The sequence below is a fragment of the Atractosteus spatula genome, chromosome 10, assembly GCF_055471065.1.
Source record: "Atractosteus spatula isolate fAtrSpa1 chromosome 10, fAtrSpa1.hap1, whole genome shotgun sequence".
Lineage (NCBI taxonomy): Eukaryota > Metazoa > Chordata > Actinopteri > Semionotiformes > Lepisosteidae > Atractosteus > Atractosteus spatula.
In genome coordinates, this window is record NC_142715.1 from 28,701,920 (window position 1) to 28,718,071 (window position 16,152).

Consider the following 16,152-nt stretch of genomic DNA (forward strand, 5'->3'; position numbering starts at 1 on the left):
CGGTCAAAGGCCTTTTCTAGGTCTACACCTAAAATGCACAGAGGGAGGGAGCGATCCTCCGAGTACAGACAGACATCCCTCAACAAGGCCAGGTTGTCGCTCATCAGGCGTCCTGCTATCCCACAAGTCTGTTCTTTCCCTACCAGTGAGGCCACTACATTTTGTAGGCGCAGGAAAAGGGCTTTGGACAGGATCTTAGTGTCCACGCCTAACAGGCTGAGGGGTCTCCAGTTCTTTATGTCATTCTTTGCTCCTTTCTTAAACAAGAGAGAGATAGTGCCTTCTCTTAAGGAGTCAGGCAGCAATTCTGTCTTATAGCTTTCCTCGAATAGGAGCAGTAGCGGATCCTGAAGCAGATCCCAAAAGGTGCAATAAAATTCTTTAGGGAGCCCGTCAGCACCCGGAGTTTTCCCCTTCTGTAAGCTCTCCATAGCCTGTCTCAGCTCTTCTACTGTCAAATCCCTCTCAAGTACTTCCCTATCTTCTTCACTCAAAACGTTTTCTAGCTTTGCGGTGAAAAAAAGAATTTCTTCATCCTTTACCTCTGTAGAGCTGTACAGTCTTGAGTAGAAGGCCTCGGTGCAGGAGAGGATAGCACTCGGCTCTGTTCTCTCTCGTCCCTCCTCATCAACTACACTTTCCATGACAGACTTGGAGCCTACCACTTTCCTGAAAAAGAAGCGAGTACACTTCTCATTTTCTTCTAAGAACTGCACTCTGCTTCTTAACAGCACTCCTCGACTACTTTCTTCGGCTATGCTCCGGATGTCCTTTTTTAAAAGGGTGATATCCTCGAGCACATCGAAGCCACTATGCAGCATCGTGTAGAGATGCTGCAGCTGCCTCTGTTTCCTGGCTAGCACTCCTCTCCGTCTGGCAGCAGCCTTCCTTCCCTCAGCCATGAAAAAGGCCTTTGTCCTCACCTTCACCTCCTCCCACCACTCTCCTACTGACCCGTACAGACACTGCAAGGACAGCCACTGTGATAGTTTCTCCTTGTAGCGGGATACTACCCCCTCGTTCTCTAGCAGCTTTGTGTTGAGTTTCCAGAGGCCTGGGCCAAAGACAGTCCCGCCCTGGAGTTCCACTCTACACCCTAAAGCCTGATGATCTGAGAAGAAGACAGGCTGAAGAGTGACCCCAACAACTTTCACTCTCGCTGAGACAAAGCAATAGTCAATTCTGGAGCTGCTATTCCTCCCTGACCATGTATATCCTGCTGGTGTGGGTTATATACATCTATATGTGTCTGAGAGTTTAAAGTCTTGAACTAAGTTTTGCAGGGCCAGTGAGCTGGAATCCAATTTTATCGGCCTTTTGGCTAAGATCAAGTTCAAGTGGCATGCCCGCAGTTCCTGTCTTTCCAAAGTTCTAGAAGGCGATCGAAGATCCTGAAGAATGCTTGAGCTGGTATCACCCTAGGTTGAGCCTAGGGGGTTAAGGCCAAGCAGCAGCTGAGCTGGGTGGGATCCAGCAGCAACGTTCTCTCTCTCTGCTCTATCCTCTCCCCTCCCCCTTTCTCTTGCTCCGCCTCCTTGGCCTCTTGGCTGGGAGTAGGTACTCGTGGCCTGCCCGCAGTGCTTGCTTTCTTCCTCGACACTCGGAAGCGCTATCCGCTCCCTCTCTCTCTCTCTGCCTCCTTGGCCTCTTGGCGGGGAGTAGGTACTCGTGGCCTGCCCGCAGTTCTTACTTTCTTCCTTTAGACTCAGAAGCACTATCCGCTCCCTCTCTCTCTCTCCTCCTGCGCCTGCACCTAGCTGGGCTTTGCACACAAGGACAAAGGCCAGGGCTCCCTTGCTGCTCCTTTAGAAGCTAAACCCTCCTCTCCACAGGACCTTCCTCTCTCTCTTTCTTTCCTTTTTTCTTTTTTCTCCTTTCCAGATGGCAGACAAGAAGACACTGATCCGGTTCCACTGGACCAAGAAAACAGAGACGATGACAACTGCGAAATCCTTTTTCATTACCTTCCTGAGAGGGATCCTGCAGTTGGTGGCCGGAGATCTCTACTGCCTGCAAGACAACAAGGCAGACAGATACATGGAGGCCTACATGGCCACGGACGCCTCATATGAAAAGGCAACGAAAATGATCAGAGAAAAAGGTAAGCACCCCGGTTACTCTGATTTCAGGCCGGAGACTATGAGGAAGACGAACCAGAGGACCATCACAGTCCTCACATACAACCCCTACGAACCAATGGAACTGGTAACAGCGTACCTAGGGAGGTATGTAACTGTGGTGGGCAAACTAACGGAAATCAGGGACAGTTGCGGCGTCTGGTACGGCAAACGCCAGTACCGAGTCCTCCTGAAAGAGGACCCAGAGGGCGTCGACGGTTTCCAGCACCCCCCGGCCCGCTTCAACATCGGAGCCGACAGGGGGTACCTTTACTACCCCAGGATGCCACAAGGAGAACACGTGTGACATCGTCAGATGTCACAACTGTAACAAAGAGGGGCACCTGGCAAAAACCTGCCGGGCAGCCAAAAAGTGCAACGGATGCGGCGCCGAGGGACACCTCCTTCACCAATGCAAGGTAAGCAAACCTTCGTTTGCGCAGGTGGTGGAAGCCGGCCGGCAGAAACCGGTCTCAAGACAAAGGGAGAGAGGTGAGAACAAAGAACCCGCACCTCCCCCGCAGAGAACCGAAACTGCCGAGGCCACACCCCCAGCCGCACCAGTGCCACAAGATGGCTGCCAGGACGACAGACAAAATGGCTGACCAGAGAAAGGGCCCTAATAACTCCCAGCAAGAAGGGAAAGAGAAAGCGGGAGAAAAGATGCAGGGCGGATCCACCTTCGGAAGGACAAAAGAAAAGAGTGGTAAGGGAGAACCGTTTCCAAGTCCTAGAGGAAACGGAACTTTCTTCCACCGAGGCCCAGGAACAACCGGAGGAGGCAGCCCAGGAAATGGAAACCCTCCCCCCCGAGGCCCAAAGACGACAGGAAGTGACAGCCCAGGAAACAGAACCCCCCTCCCCCAAGGCCCAGGGACAACAGGAAGAGGCAGCCCAGGAAGTCGGAACCCCCTCCCCCAAGGACCAGGAGCAACTGGAGGTCCCCGAAACTCCTGGAGAAAGGGAAGAAAAAAGCCTTCCTGAAGCGATAGTGGAGAGTATCCTCAAGGAAGACGAGGATTACTTTGAAGCCGCCCTGGAGCCGGGACTGATGGTAGGGCTGGACCTGTCCAGCATGTTTACCTTTCAGTCCCCAGCGAGACCTGGAGGGAGCCCAGCATATTCCCCCCAGGACCCGAACGAGAGGAGTTACAGGCTAAACAGTGCCCAGATGTAGACTCCCAAGTTTCCACTGTAACCACAAAGAGAGGAGGTTCAACTTTCACTTGTTTAATCATGATTGTGAAACTTACCTTTCTAACAACTAACGTGAGAGGGCTAATAGACCCGTTGAAAAGACGGGGAGTCTTTCATGATCTGGCCTCAAAGTCTTTCTCAGTTTGTTTCTTACAGGAGGTCCACCTGAAGGATGAAAGCGACAAGCTGACATTCACCAGGGAATGGACGAAGGGAGAATCATGCTGGAGCGTAGGAGGGGTCCACTCTTCCGGAGTGGGAATCCTCCTCGGAAACCCAGAGATGACGCTGGTTTCCTCCTTCTCGGAGGTGCAGGGCCGGATCCTGGTCGCAGACATCGACTGGAGGGGGCAGAAGTTGAGAGCGATTAACGTCTATACTCCAACAGAACCCTCTATCCTGAAGGAAGTGTTTGCTGACCTGGCCAGCTGCTGCACCACCAACAGACAGGTGGTGCTTGGCGGGGACTTCAACGTCGACCGGGAGAAGGGGAGCGACGCTAGCTCGGCAGAGCTGGAGTCGCTACTCAAGCAGTTCTCCCTGGTAGACGGTTTCAGACGGTGCCGCCCTAACGACGCCGGAACGACATGGAAAAACTCCCGGGGAGTGTGCAGCCGCCTGGACTACATCTTTCTGCACACAACCTGCTCCCTGGAGTCGGCCACGGTGTCCCCGGAGTGGTATTCCAACCACGAGCGCTTGACGGTGGTGGCTAACACCAACCTGCCGGCATTCGGTTGTGGGTACTGGAAGCTGAACCAGGAGATACTGGAGGAAGACGACTTCAAGGCACTGTTCTGTAAAGACTACGCAAGCTGGGTCGATCTGAGAGACGGCTACAGCTCCATGGTGGAATGGTGGGAGTCGGTGAAAGACAGGACCTGAACCCTGGCGCAGACGTATTGCAGACGGAAGGTGGCCAGGGAGAGGAAGGAAGCTGCACGACTCCAGAGACAACTAGAGGAGGAGTACAGCTCGGCTAACGGGGGAGGAGCCTTCAATTCAGCCCGGGCACGGGACCTGAAGGAGAGGCTCCGCAAACTCAATCAGGTCCGAGGAGCCCAGAAAAAGAGGGTGATCCACGGCCTGAGACAGGGAGATGGAGAGGAAGTGCTGGACGAGAGCGACAAGGTAGAAGCGGCCACCGCTTTCTACACGGAGCTCTTTTCAGAAAAGCAGACGGAGGTGAGGGCAGGCGATGCTTTTCTGGAGGAGCTGAAGGCTCGAGTACCGGAGGAGGTGAGGGAGGACTTGGAGGGTCCGATCGCGGCCGAGGAGCTGAAGGCGGCGCTCTTGTCCATGGGGAATGGCAAGGTGCCAGGGCCGGACGGACTCCCCAAGGAATTCTACACCTGCTTCTGGGACACCCTGGCGGCAGATCTGGTGGAAGTGGCGCAGGAGATCTTCCGCCGGGGGAAACTCGGAGACACCATGAGGGAGGGCATCATCTCCCTGCTCTTCAAGAGCCCTTAGCAGAGACGGTGAGACGGGACCCTGGAGATACCGGGAGGCACGGGGGAGACCCTGAAGATCTCCCAGTACGCCGACGACACGACGCTGTTCCTGAGGTCGGACAGGGGGTTGAGGAGGCCCCTGCAGGTCATGGAGCAATACTCCAGAGCCTCGGGGTCGAAACTCAACCGCCGAAAGAGCAAACTGAAGTTCTTCGGGCCCTGGAAGCACAGGACGATGGCGCCGGAGGGTCTCGAGCTCTGCACGGAGCCACTCAAAATACTGGGGGTTTCCTTCCAGAGCCAGGACAACGAGACCAACAACTGGACCAAGAGGATCGCCAAGGTGAACGTGAAGCTGGGTCTGTGGAAAACGCGGTCGCTGTCCTACACAGGGAAAGTGATGGTGTTGAAAGCAGACATCCTTCTGGCTTTGGTTTACCTGGCGGTGGTGTACCCGCTGCCGGCCAGACTCAGACGAGCACTGCAAGGGATGATCTTTGGCTTCGTCTGGGGCGGCAAGTACGAGTACATCACGAGAAACCGGATGTGTCAGCCAGTCGAGGAAGGGGGTCGAGATGTCCCACATTTCCCCCTGAAACTCGACTGCATCGTCTACTGCAAGCTCTGTTGGGCGCTGCGGGAGCCCATCGGCCACAAGTACTAGTACTTTGTCAGGCTGTGGCTCTCCATCCCAATGAGGCACTTGGTCCAGTGGTCAAACACTGGGCCCAAGGCAGAGATGCGACTGGAGTTCTACATCCACGCTGTCAAGTGGAGCAGGAGGTACGAGGCCACGAGACAGCCAGAGCTCTGCACCAACCACAGAGCCCTGTACAAAGAGGTGAGGGGGCATTTGGTCGCTGACGAAAGGCTGCAGGTTCCCAGTCAAGTCTGGGAAAGGACACAGACCAAAGAACTTGACAACCAACTTAAGGACCTCAACTGGATGGCTGTACACAAGAGACTGGCTACCAGAAAGGTCCTCTACAGACACTCGATCTCCAGGAATCCGCATTGCCCCCGGGACACGTGTTTTGTCGAGGAGACTCAGGAACACGTGTTCTGGAGCTGCTCCTTCGCCAAGGCGGTGTGGGGCAGAATGGACAACATTATGCAACTCCTGGGAACGGGTGCGGTGCTCAGTTACCAGTACATTCTGCTGGGGGCTGGCACCCACCGGACTGGACAAGGGGACACAGGACCTGCGGGGGCTGCTGCTGTCCCTCACAAAACAAGGACTGTGGAAGGCGAGGAACACTCTCATCCGGCACAACATAAAGTGGGGGGCGAGGGAGATGCAGGAGAGGATCCTGGTGGACCTCAGGAGGAGGACGAAGCGCCACGTCGCCAAATGGGGTTTCCCCACGGCGAGGGAGCGCTGGAAAGGACTTTGGGCCCTATACAGGGATTAAAGGACAATAGCAAGTGGTAGGTTTGGAGGGACTCTCTTAATTGCACAAATCCGCCCCCACTTGCAAAGATTGATAACGGACAATCAATCTCCGTTCCGCCGTTGTTTTTGTATTACATGGAGTGTCAATATGTGTGAGATGTTCCTTTTGAGATGTTTTTTTGTGGAATAAAGTCTATTTTGTAGAACAAAAAAAATCTTATGACAAGGTTTACAAGTTATCTGTTGAACTACATTCTCATAGGTGTGGTCACATTCCAGGTCATTTGTTTACGTTTTTTGTTTCTGGAGCAACTGTTAGATGAAATGTGCTAATATGTAACCTAACTCCAGTGTGAATAACTAGAAGAGGGGAGCTGCTCCATTCCAGACCGAGAGAGCTTTGAGATTGGCTGGGCCAGATCTCTCATTTGCATATCAAAGTTCAAATTATACATTATATACAATATTGTATTCAAATGTCTAATCATCATAAAAAACACAACTAGTAAACTTCAGTTACAAATTCTAGTAACATGGAAATATATATAGTAATGACAAACACAAACTAATTACATGAACACGCTAATATTTAACTCAAAACCACATTTCGATTCAAATATAAATTTTAAAATGTACAACTTCTTTATTTCCACGAAAATATTATTAATGTAGCACAAACGCTACTTTCTAATAAAGACAGAAAGAAACTGTTTGTTTTGTGTCTACTGGTGATCCTCCTCTCGATACTAATGAAATGTTTAATATGATCCCTCGAGAAAAAAAAGGAGTCAATTTCCGCCTGGAATGATTGATGCCCCATCAAACATTTTGTAATATCCCTGGAAGTTTATACAGTAGAATCCTGGTTCGTGGCTTAAATTCAAGGTAAATGAGACTAAGGAAACGAGTTGGAAACTTGATGTCGAAGTGGGATTTAAATCACCCATTTCACATTTTACTTCATTGGGCAGTGTGTGCCAGAGAGCAATACCACAGCATCCATTTGATAGCTCAGCTCAGTTGGTAGAGCAGAGGACTGTAGTGGAATCAGCAGGGAATTCTTAGGTCGCTGGTTTGATTCCAGCTCGAAGGAAGGTGCTTTTTGTGTACTTTAATCAAAGAGTTAAAAAAGCGAATCTGTTTTATTCAGACATTGATCAAAAGCTCAATAAACGACGAAGCAAAGGCTCCTGTTCCGAATTCAGCCCACGTCTGATTGTCTTGTTTTGGCCAAGATCTGATCTTTGAATTAAGGGACTACACTGTCTGCTTTGTAATTCAAAAATACATACAAATGTCAAGTTTTTTGTAGATATAAAGGTGTTCTCTGTTTTCAAAGGATAGTTACTTAATTGGCATAATGATTTGGTATTGATTTTGTATCGTTGTATTATAAAGTTTGTGCTTTCTGTGTTTTTATCGTATTGTGAACTTATTTTTTAAACAAATGCTTACAAAGGCAAACACGGCACACATCTGTTTATACCAGCGGTGAATTGTACATTTTTATTAAGTACAAGCTACTGTGCACTTCTGGGAGTATAACAGGTTCGATATAAAGTGGCAAAAATATAAAAGGGGAAAATACCCTAGACTGCATGTAAAGCCCTCGTTGTGACTGTTTTAGATAAAATGGCGTACTATGCACGAAATGTTGCAGAAACACAATCTGATATTTTGATAATTATTATTTTAATAATTTGATCAAATTGAGGCTCAGGATCCAAATCTTCAGTTCTGATTTTTTAAAGTGATATCTTTCCTTCCTGTCGTGGAAGTCACGATGTGAGCAATTGTTTTTTTTTACGTTGCGATCCAAAGAGCCTCAGACGCCCAGTCTAACAGTAACCAAACCAGAATGGATTCTACTGGGAGCCGGGCTGAGCTCATTCTCACTCCCTGTGCTGAAAACAGAATTATTTCTTCCCCGAACATCGTCTACAGATCACTTGTGCGCTTTTAACCTTCTCGCAGCTACGGGCGAGACTGACGCTCATGATATGAAGGCACCCGCTGGAACACATTCTCTAACTCTCACAATCGCAACAGACTTCGCTTTTTTTAAAAAAAGTAGATATAGCCCTGAAAAAAGCATTAGCTTTATCAGTTTTTACATTAATCTATTTTGAATCAAAGTTTGATTTTTTATTGCATTTTACATTATAATAATAATCATCATCAACGCTTACACTTATATAGCGCTGTTCTGGATACTCCACTCAATGTGCTTTACAGGTAATGGGGACTCCCCTCCACCACCACCATTCTCCTGAATGATCACAGAGCGTCAGGACCTCGGTTTTACGTCTCAGCCGAAGGACGGCACCTGTTTACAGTTTAGTGTCCCCATCATTGTACTGGGGTATTAGGACCCGCATGGACCGCAGGGTGTGCGCCTAGCGACAGAAACCAGACGTGTGTCGGGCTCAGCTGCGAGCAGTACAATGACGTCACGGGGACAAAGTAGAGGAAATCAAAACGGTTCTATAAAGGACCTGTGTCAGCTGTTGGTTTGCAGTCTGGACTCTAAATCCTCCGATCCGATTTTAAATCTCTCTAACACCTGAGCTGCGGCTTCTTTCGAGTATTTATTCGTATACTTATTATGTGTAAGTGTATAGATGAAACCTTTCATATATTGTTCAGTTTAAATCAACTTTACTAATACAAGAGAGAAGTATAGTATGAAGGCTGTGACAAATTTATGATTTCTTGGAACAAAACGGTTTTTATTGTCATTCGAAATGAAGCGGAATTTTAGCGCGACACACAAACCCTTTGTCTTTTTTAGAGTGATTTTTAAACAGACAAAAATGTAGAAAATGTGTTTTTTTTAGCACTACAATAGCAGGGTCAGTGGCGTAATGAATAACGCGTCAGGCCTTGTGTCAGAAAATTATAGGTTGGACTGCCGTCTGGCTTGTTGCGTTTATACCACTTACATTCTTTTATATAAATGAACTCCACCTGAAAGCTATAGAAAACACTTTGGGTAAGTTGTCTGCAGCCTCATGCGAATTTCGACAACTTACCCAAAACACTGTACTGTCTGGAGATCAGCTCCAGCTCTGAACTCAATTGCAATGAAAAACCATGTGTAACAAAACTGGAGAACAGCTGAACTTGTGCTCAGTTCGGTGATGAGGGTTCAGAACTGTCGTTGTTGTAATTAGCACAAACTGCACAGGCTCTGAATCAGACCATGTCAATTAGTCTGATCAGTGTAGGACACGTTAATGTAGAATTATTAATAGGTTTGTTAGTTAGTTCAGGTTTACCTACCTGAACTAATGTAGAATTATTACTTGGTCTGTCTCTTGTTTGTATATAAATGAATGTCTCTGACAACTTAATGTTACTTTTACGATGTAGGTCAGGCGTTGACATATGCACGAGTATACGAAATGTCTCACTCCTGATTCAACTCATGTTCTATAGGAGATTGGCGATTCCTCCTCTTTCTCGTACAACCATATCAGAACAGAAGCCCGTGTCACCCAGCTGTGATTCAAGATCGACTCGCATCTTTATTTCTTTTTTGTTCATGATCATTATTTTCTTTAGTTATGATCAATATTGAACTTTTTCGAAATGAAATGACAATAATCAAACATGCAGGCAGATTTTTTAAAAGTATTCGGAATTGACAGGGTGCCCCTTTGGAACAGTCGTCAGAAAATGTGAGAAAATGAAAGTTATGTAAGCTCTCACACAAAGCATTGAAGATTGGAATCTGAGTGTAAAAAGATACCTGTCTCCCAATGATAGGCAGGGATACACACCATGACTCGAATAGGCTCAGCGAACTTTAACACCTATGATATAACGAGTGCTTTGCATGTGTCGAACTTCTAGAAGGAACTACTACAACAGTTGTGGACATAATTCAAAACCGCCGGCAACTTCTGAGAAAATAATGTTCACTCATGGAATTTGGTCTTTGAATGGCTGGCGGGAAAATTCATTTATACTCCTGTTGCACCCTCAGCTGAAACATGTTAAAATAACAACGCAGATTTGTTGGAGAACCTGACAAGAATTATTGGGTTAGCACTGTATGTTATTTGGTATCTTTACTTTATTTTATTTATATATTTTTAATATAAATGTAAACATGCATGCTGTATAATCTATTGTAATTTTAAAATATGTTAGCTGAGGATGCGAGGGGAGCTATTATACCTTGTGAAACACGCAAGGAACTATAAAAAAAGGCTGGTATTTGAATAAAACTGGCGATCACAAGAAAACCACAATTTATGTGGTATTATCATCAATATCCTTCAAAATCGACATTCAAATGAAGGATTTGAAGAAACTATGAAAAAAGCAACAGTAATAGCAGAGGATTTTGATTTTTTCTCTTCAAGTCAGTAGATCACCGTAGAGTTGCGCCCCTACAAACAGCACAAAGGATGAATCCCACCTCCTTTGTTATTGCTACGTTTGTGCCGGTGAAAGTAGCGTTTGTGGTATTGAAAGCATCTTGGAAGATGAAGGTGCAGTCACTTCCACATGTCATGATACCATTAGATCCGACGACAAGAGCTGAAGCTCCCCCAGTCCAAGCCAGCAATGTGAGGAAGATGAGCATGGCGGAAGGTAGCGTGGCCGAGCTGTCTAAGGTGCTGATTTAGGTTCCAGTCTCTCTGGGAGTGTGGGTTCGAGTCCCACCGCTGCCAAATGTTAGTGTTTTAAGACATGCAATACGATCAATAAAAGCTCTTTTTGTTAGTCTGTTGAGAGGCTGTGTGAGATGTTAAGAATTAGACTTTCTAAAAGACAGGCTGTCAGCTTAACATCAAGGCAGAAAAAATATTTTGTTTTCTCAACAGAAATTCTCTTTGGCACTTTCAGCTTTATGTAGGGAACAACATCTGCCGAGATCACTTTTAATATTGGCTGTGTTAGCGAGCTGCTTTTCCCTTTGAAACTTTTACTTCTTCATGCTGAATCATTGGCAGGGGTAAAGCTTATTAAATCTTTTCGCATAGCGCTCCATCAGAAATACGTTCTCCTTGGTCAAAACGGGCACAGAAAGTTTTATAAGGGCAGCCTGTTTTGCACCGTCTAAATAACCGACAGTATGCGAATAAGCTTTTTAATAACAGTATTTACAATATAACCCATGTTCAAAAATGCTTTTAGCTTCTTTTAGTCTAAGAAACAGGGGTGTTTTAGCGGATTGTGGTCTTCAATTAGTAAACGCTGAAGTGTTTCCCCGCTTGTGAGCAGATCTGGCTCCATTTAAACAGAATCCTGCTCAGCTCCTGCTTTCACTGCAACTTTTGAATTGAGCCCAAAGCGACAAGCAAGCTGAATTATCAAAGCTCATTAGGTACTAGAGATCACGGTATGTTATCAGGTAAATGCAGTCCCATGTATCCTCCGTAATTTCGAGTAAATACCAAAACACACCATCCGCGACCCACAACGGGAATAAGCAGGACTTGGTTGTTCAGAGCGTGAGGCAACTATCGCCAGGAGGGGGTTTTGATCCTCGCTCTCGGTACTATTTGAAATGCCATCATTAAAGACGCGTAATAGAGATTTTTGCAGATGTTTTTTATGCTCCACTATACATTACAATCATGAAAACAAATCAATTAGAAATATGCAATACAACGTCGGTTCCCGAAAATAAAATCTGTTTTACACAGACGTCATTGCTTTTGAGATAATCCAGATTGTGAAGACAACTGCGCCCTAGCTCTGGAAAATATTACTCAAAGGTTGGAAAGTACAACACGTTTGTACGTTTGACGTTTGACAGGTAACATGGCACTTCTCCAGCAAAGCAACTGAGGTTAGTGAACTACTGGTGTATTCAATACACCTCCATTCATCCTTCACTTGTCAGGATGGTTGAGTGTTCTAAAGCACCATTCAAAGCGCTTTACAGGTAATGGGGACTCCCCTCCACCACCACCACCAAAGCACCATGATCAAATACTCGTGTTTTTCTAGCTCTCATGGGTATTCTTGTCTCCAGATCGAGGTGTGGGTTCAAATCCCACTCCTACCAGTTCCTTGTCAGGATGGTTGAGTGTTCTAACGCACCCTGATCAAGGACTTGTGTGTTTCTAGCTCTCATGGGTATTCTTGTCTCCATATTGAGGTTTTGGTTCAAATCCCTCTCCTACCAGCTACTCTTTTTCCTTGTTACATTTTTCCCATCTTGATGTGCTTGCTGACAATGACAGGAGAAGGAAAATGGAGAAACCGCTTAGCAGGCACATGATGGGCAGGAAGATTCATGAACTATTAGAGGTGATTAGCAGAAAGTCAACTATAAATAGACTTCGTGCATCAAGAACTGTTTGCGTTGCCTGTAATCTAGGTAAGATTTACGGTAAGGTATGCATTCAAATGTGAAAGACTATAATAATGTAAAACCAGGAGAAGACTTATTAAAACATACTGTTTTCCTTGCGGTTTCTAATGTATTTTATTAAATGGGGGCTTTGTGAAATCAACTTTTAGCCTCTTGGAATGCAGTCACTCTCCCCGGTCTAAATACCATTATGTAAAATTAGGAAGCAGCAGTATTTTGATAAAGTGCGGTCTTCCTTTATCACAGTAACACAACAGCAAACAGTAAACGCTCAGGTGTTTATAATTACTCGGGAGCAGATCACCCTCAATTTAGAAAAAACCTTTGCTCGTCCCTTGCTTTCACAGCGATATCTGAATCGAGCCCCATAGCGTTAAGAAAGCTAAATTACACAAAGCTCATATGACATTGGGAGTCACTGTACCCTATCACGTCCTGCTTGCACTGTCCTACTAAAAGATTAGAGGGATCCGAAAGGACACAAACAACCCATGAATCAACGATTTTGAACTTAAGGGTCGCAAGCTCTACCGACTGCGCCTCTAATTTCCTCTATTACAACAGTAAAATTACTAGCGTTGATTCAACATAGAGTAAGCTGACCTACTCCCAGTGGTGGCCAAGTGGTAAGGCGTCGGTCTCGTAAACCGAAGATCGCGGGTCCGAACCCCGTCCGTGTCTCTTTCATTCACCGCCACGTTCATTTATCTAAGTCTACAAGTAACATGGAAACGTCTCTTCTTGTTACTCTTTCTGTGGAAGCGCACAGTTTCCTGTTAAAGCCAAAACGTATTGCGGAAGTCTAATATATGAAATTTGTTAAGAACTTGATTGTCTTTTCACAGAGAAAAACGAGAAAACCTCTTTATCAGAAGTGGGATTCGAACAAAAAACCCGAGAGGAAACTGTGACCTGACCGCAACGCCTTAGACCCCAAGCCAACTCGCCTGTGGCTTTTATCTTGAATTATATGTAATTTATTTATTTCTTTCTACTCGTTGATAAGAAAAAAAGTGAAATTAGGGAAATCTCTTTTTTTTCACGTGGAAAACTAGCACAAGCAAATGTAAAAGTTCAGAGCAGCGCTCAATAAAAACGATCAGAAACCGAAAGCGCGAATTATGCGGATCAGTACATTCCCATACCAGTTGTTCTGCAGAAGAAATAAGAGCCGAACTCAAAGACGTTGTATTGCATATTTCTAATTGGTTTATTTTCCTGATTGCAGTGTATTGTGAAGCATAAAAGCCAGCTGCATCAATCTCTATTACGCGTCATTTCTAAAGGCGTTTCAAATAGCAGCCAGTGCAGTATGAACGCTTTTGGAGCATGTATTACATTGTAAATAGTCTTATTTAAATAAGTTTAAATTCGCACACTGTTATTTAGACAGCGCAAACCTGTCTGACCTCATACAACTTTCTGTGCCCGCTGAGTAGATCTTAAAGCAGCTGCAGCCAAAGTAGCCGTAATGGTAACACAGTGCGTTGAGTTCGGCTTTTCTTATTTCTTCTGCAGAACCACCGGCATCGGAATATACTGATCCGCATAAGAAGCGCTTTCGGCTTTAATGGTTTTTATTGAGCGCTGCTCTTAACTTTACATTTGCTCAGGCTAGTTTTCCCCATGAAAAAAATACATTTCCCAAATTACACGATTTCACTTTTTTTTCCTATCAACAAGTAGAAATAAATAAAACATATAATGCAATATAAGAGCCGCAGACAGGATGCCTGGTGGTCTAAGGATTGAGGTTGCAGTTTCCCCTGGAGACGTTTGTTCAAATCTTACTTCCGACAAAGAGCCTCTCTCGTTAGAGTAGAAACGACAGAATCTCTAAGTAGAAAACATTTCCACAACATCTCGCATTTCACGTGTTTAATGTTATTTGTCTTAGTGGCTGTTTCGGTGAATGATGGCTCTCTTTTCTTGCAGGGTGACGGCAAACTTCTTCAGAGAGGGAGTCTCCCACGCACGGCTTTTCTTTTTCAGGACCGAAGGTAACAGAGACAGACTTCAAACTCAAATGAATTACTTCTTGAGCATTTATGACCGGTAAAAAGCTGAGAGCAGAAGAAAACATCATTGGAAATGAAGAAATGTCTGCTGACAGTAATCAGAGCTCACGCTCAACTGCGGACAACCGCTCCTTGTTAGTACAGTGTTGAGTACCCCCGCTTGTCGCGCGGAAGACCGGGGTAAGTTTCAGTGACAGGGTGCTGGTTTAATTTTTTAACAACCTGACTTCAGTTAAAAACTGTGTACTATTTACTAAGTTTCAGACTACTTATTGCGGTAGAATATGGAGATCATATCTAGCTCTGAGCTCAACTGCAACAAGAAGTCGTGCTTAACAAAGTCAGAGCCCAGCTGAACATGTGCTCAGTGTAGTGCCCAGGACTCAGGAGCATTGTCGTGGTTCTAAGTAGCACGAACTGCAGGGGCTCTGAATCAGAGCATTTCAATTTATCTGTTCAGTAAATTAAAATGCAAGACACCTTAAAATGGGATTATTACTTTGTCTCTGTCCTGTTTGTATATAATCGAATGTTTAAAAGATACCAGTAAGGACACAACTACTAATGGGATACTTATTGGAAATAATCCCAAAACAAGCACGTCCGGCAGCTGGTAAACCCCTGTAATAATATTTGCAGTGACAAAACACTTTGAAGATTTGCAATCTATTTAAATATGGATTTACTTAATTTCAGTTCTCCGGCATAACTGAACTCTCACTGTCGCATACTAAAGGCTTTACATGCATTAGCTGTGATAATGCTTCTAATAAACACAGAATGAAACTTAGTTTTGTTCCTCATGGTGATCCTCTTGTAGATCCAAATGAAATGTTTAATATGATCCCCCAAGAAAAAAAAGGAGTCCATTTCTGAATAATTGATACCCCATCAAACATTTTTTAATATCCCTGCAAGTTTATACAGAGAATGCTGGTTCGCAGCTTAAATTCAAGTAAATAAAAAGGAAACAAGTTGGAAACGATGTCAATCTGGGATTTAAATCACCCGGAACAGTTCACTACATTGGGCAGTATCGGCCAAAGAACATCTACTGACAGCCCTTCGATAGCTCAGTTGGTAGAGCGGAGGACTGTAGTGGGTAATAGCTGGGAATCCTTAGGTGGCTGGTTCAATTCCGGCTCAAAGGAAGGCACATTTTGTGTACTTTGTTTAATCAAAGAGTTAAAATAGTGAATCTGTTTCATTCATACGTTGATCAAAAGCTCAATAAACGACGAAGCAGAGGCTCCTGTTCTGAATTCACCTCACGTCTGATTGTCTTGTTTTGGCCAAGATCTGATCTTTGAATTAAGGGACTACACTGTCTGCTTTTTAATTCAAAAATACATACAAATGTCAAGTTTTTTGTAGATATAAAGGTGTTCTCTGTCTTCAAAGGATAGCTACTTAATTGGCATAATGATTTGGTATTGATTTTGTATCGTTATATTATTAAGTTTGTGCTTTCTGTGTTTTTATTGTATTGTGACTTATTTTTTAAACAAATGCTTACAAAGGCAGACACAGCACACATCTGTTTATGCCAGCAGTGAATTGCACATTTTTATTAAGTACAAGCTACTGTGCACTTCTGGGAGTATAACAGGTTCAATATAAAGTGGCAAAAATATAAAAG

At 45.2% G+C, this 16,152-nt stretch overlaps 1 non-coding gene across 1 annotated transcript; it reads left to right on the plus strand.

The window, feature by feature from the left end:
* The first annotated feature begins 15,575 nt into the window (after positions 1 to 15,575).
* trnay-gua (transfer RNA tyrosine (anticodon GUA)) lies at positions 15,576 to 15,664 on the plus strand. The gene is given in 2 exon segments: positions 15,576 to 15,612; positions 15,629 to 15,664. It is a non-coding gene; the product is annotated as a tRNA-Tyr (tRNA).
* Positions 15,665 to 16,152: the final 488 nt, after the last annotated feature.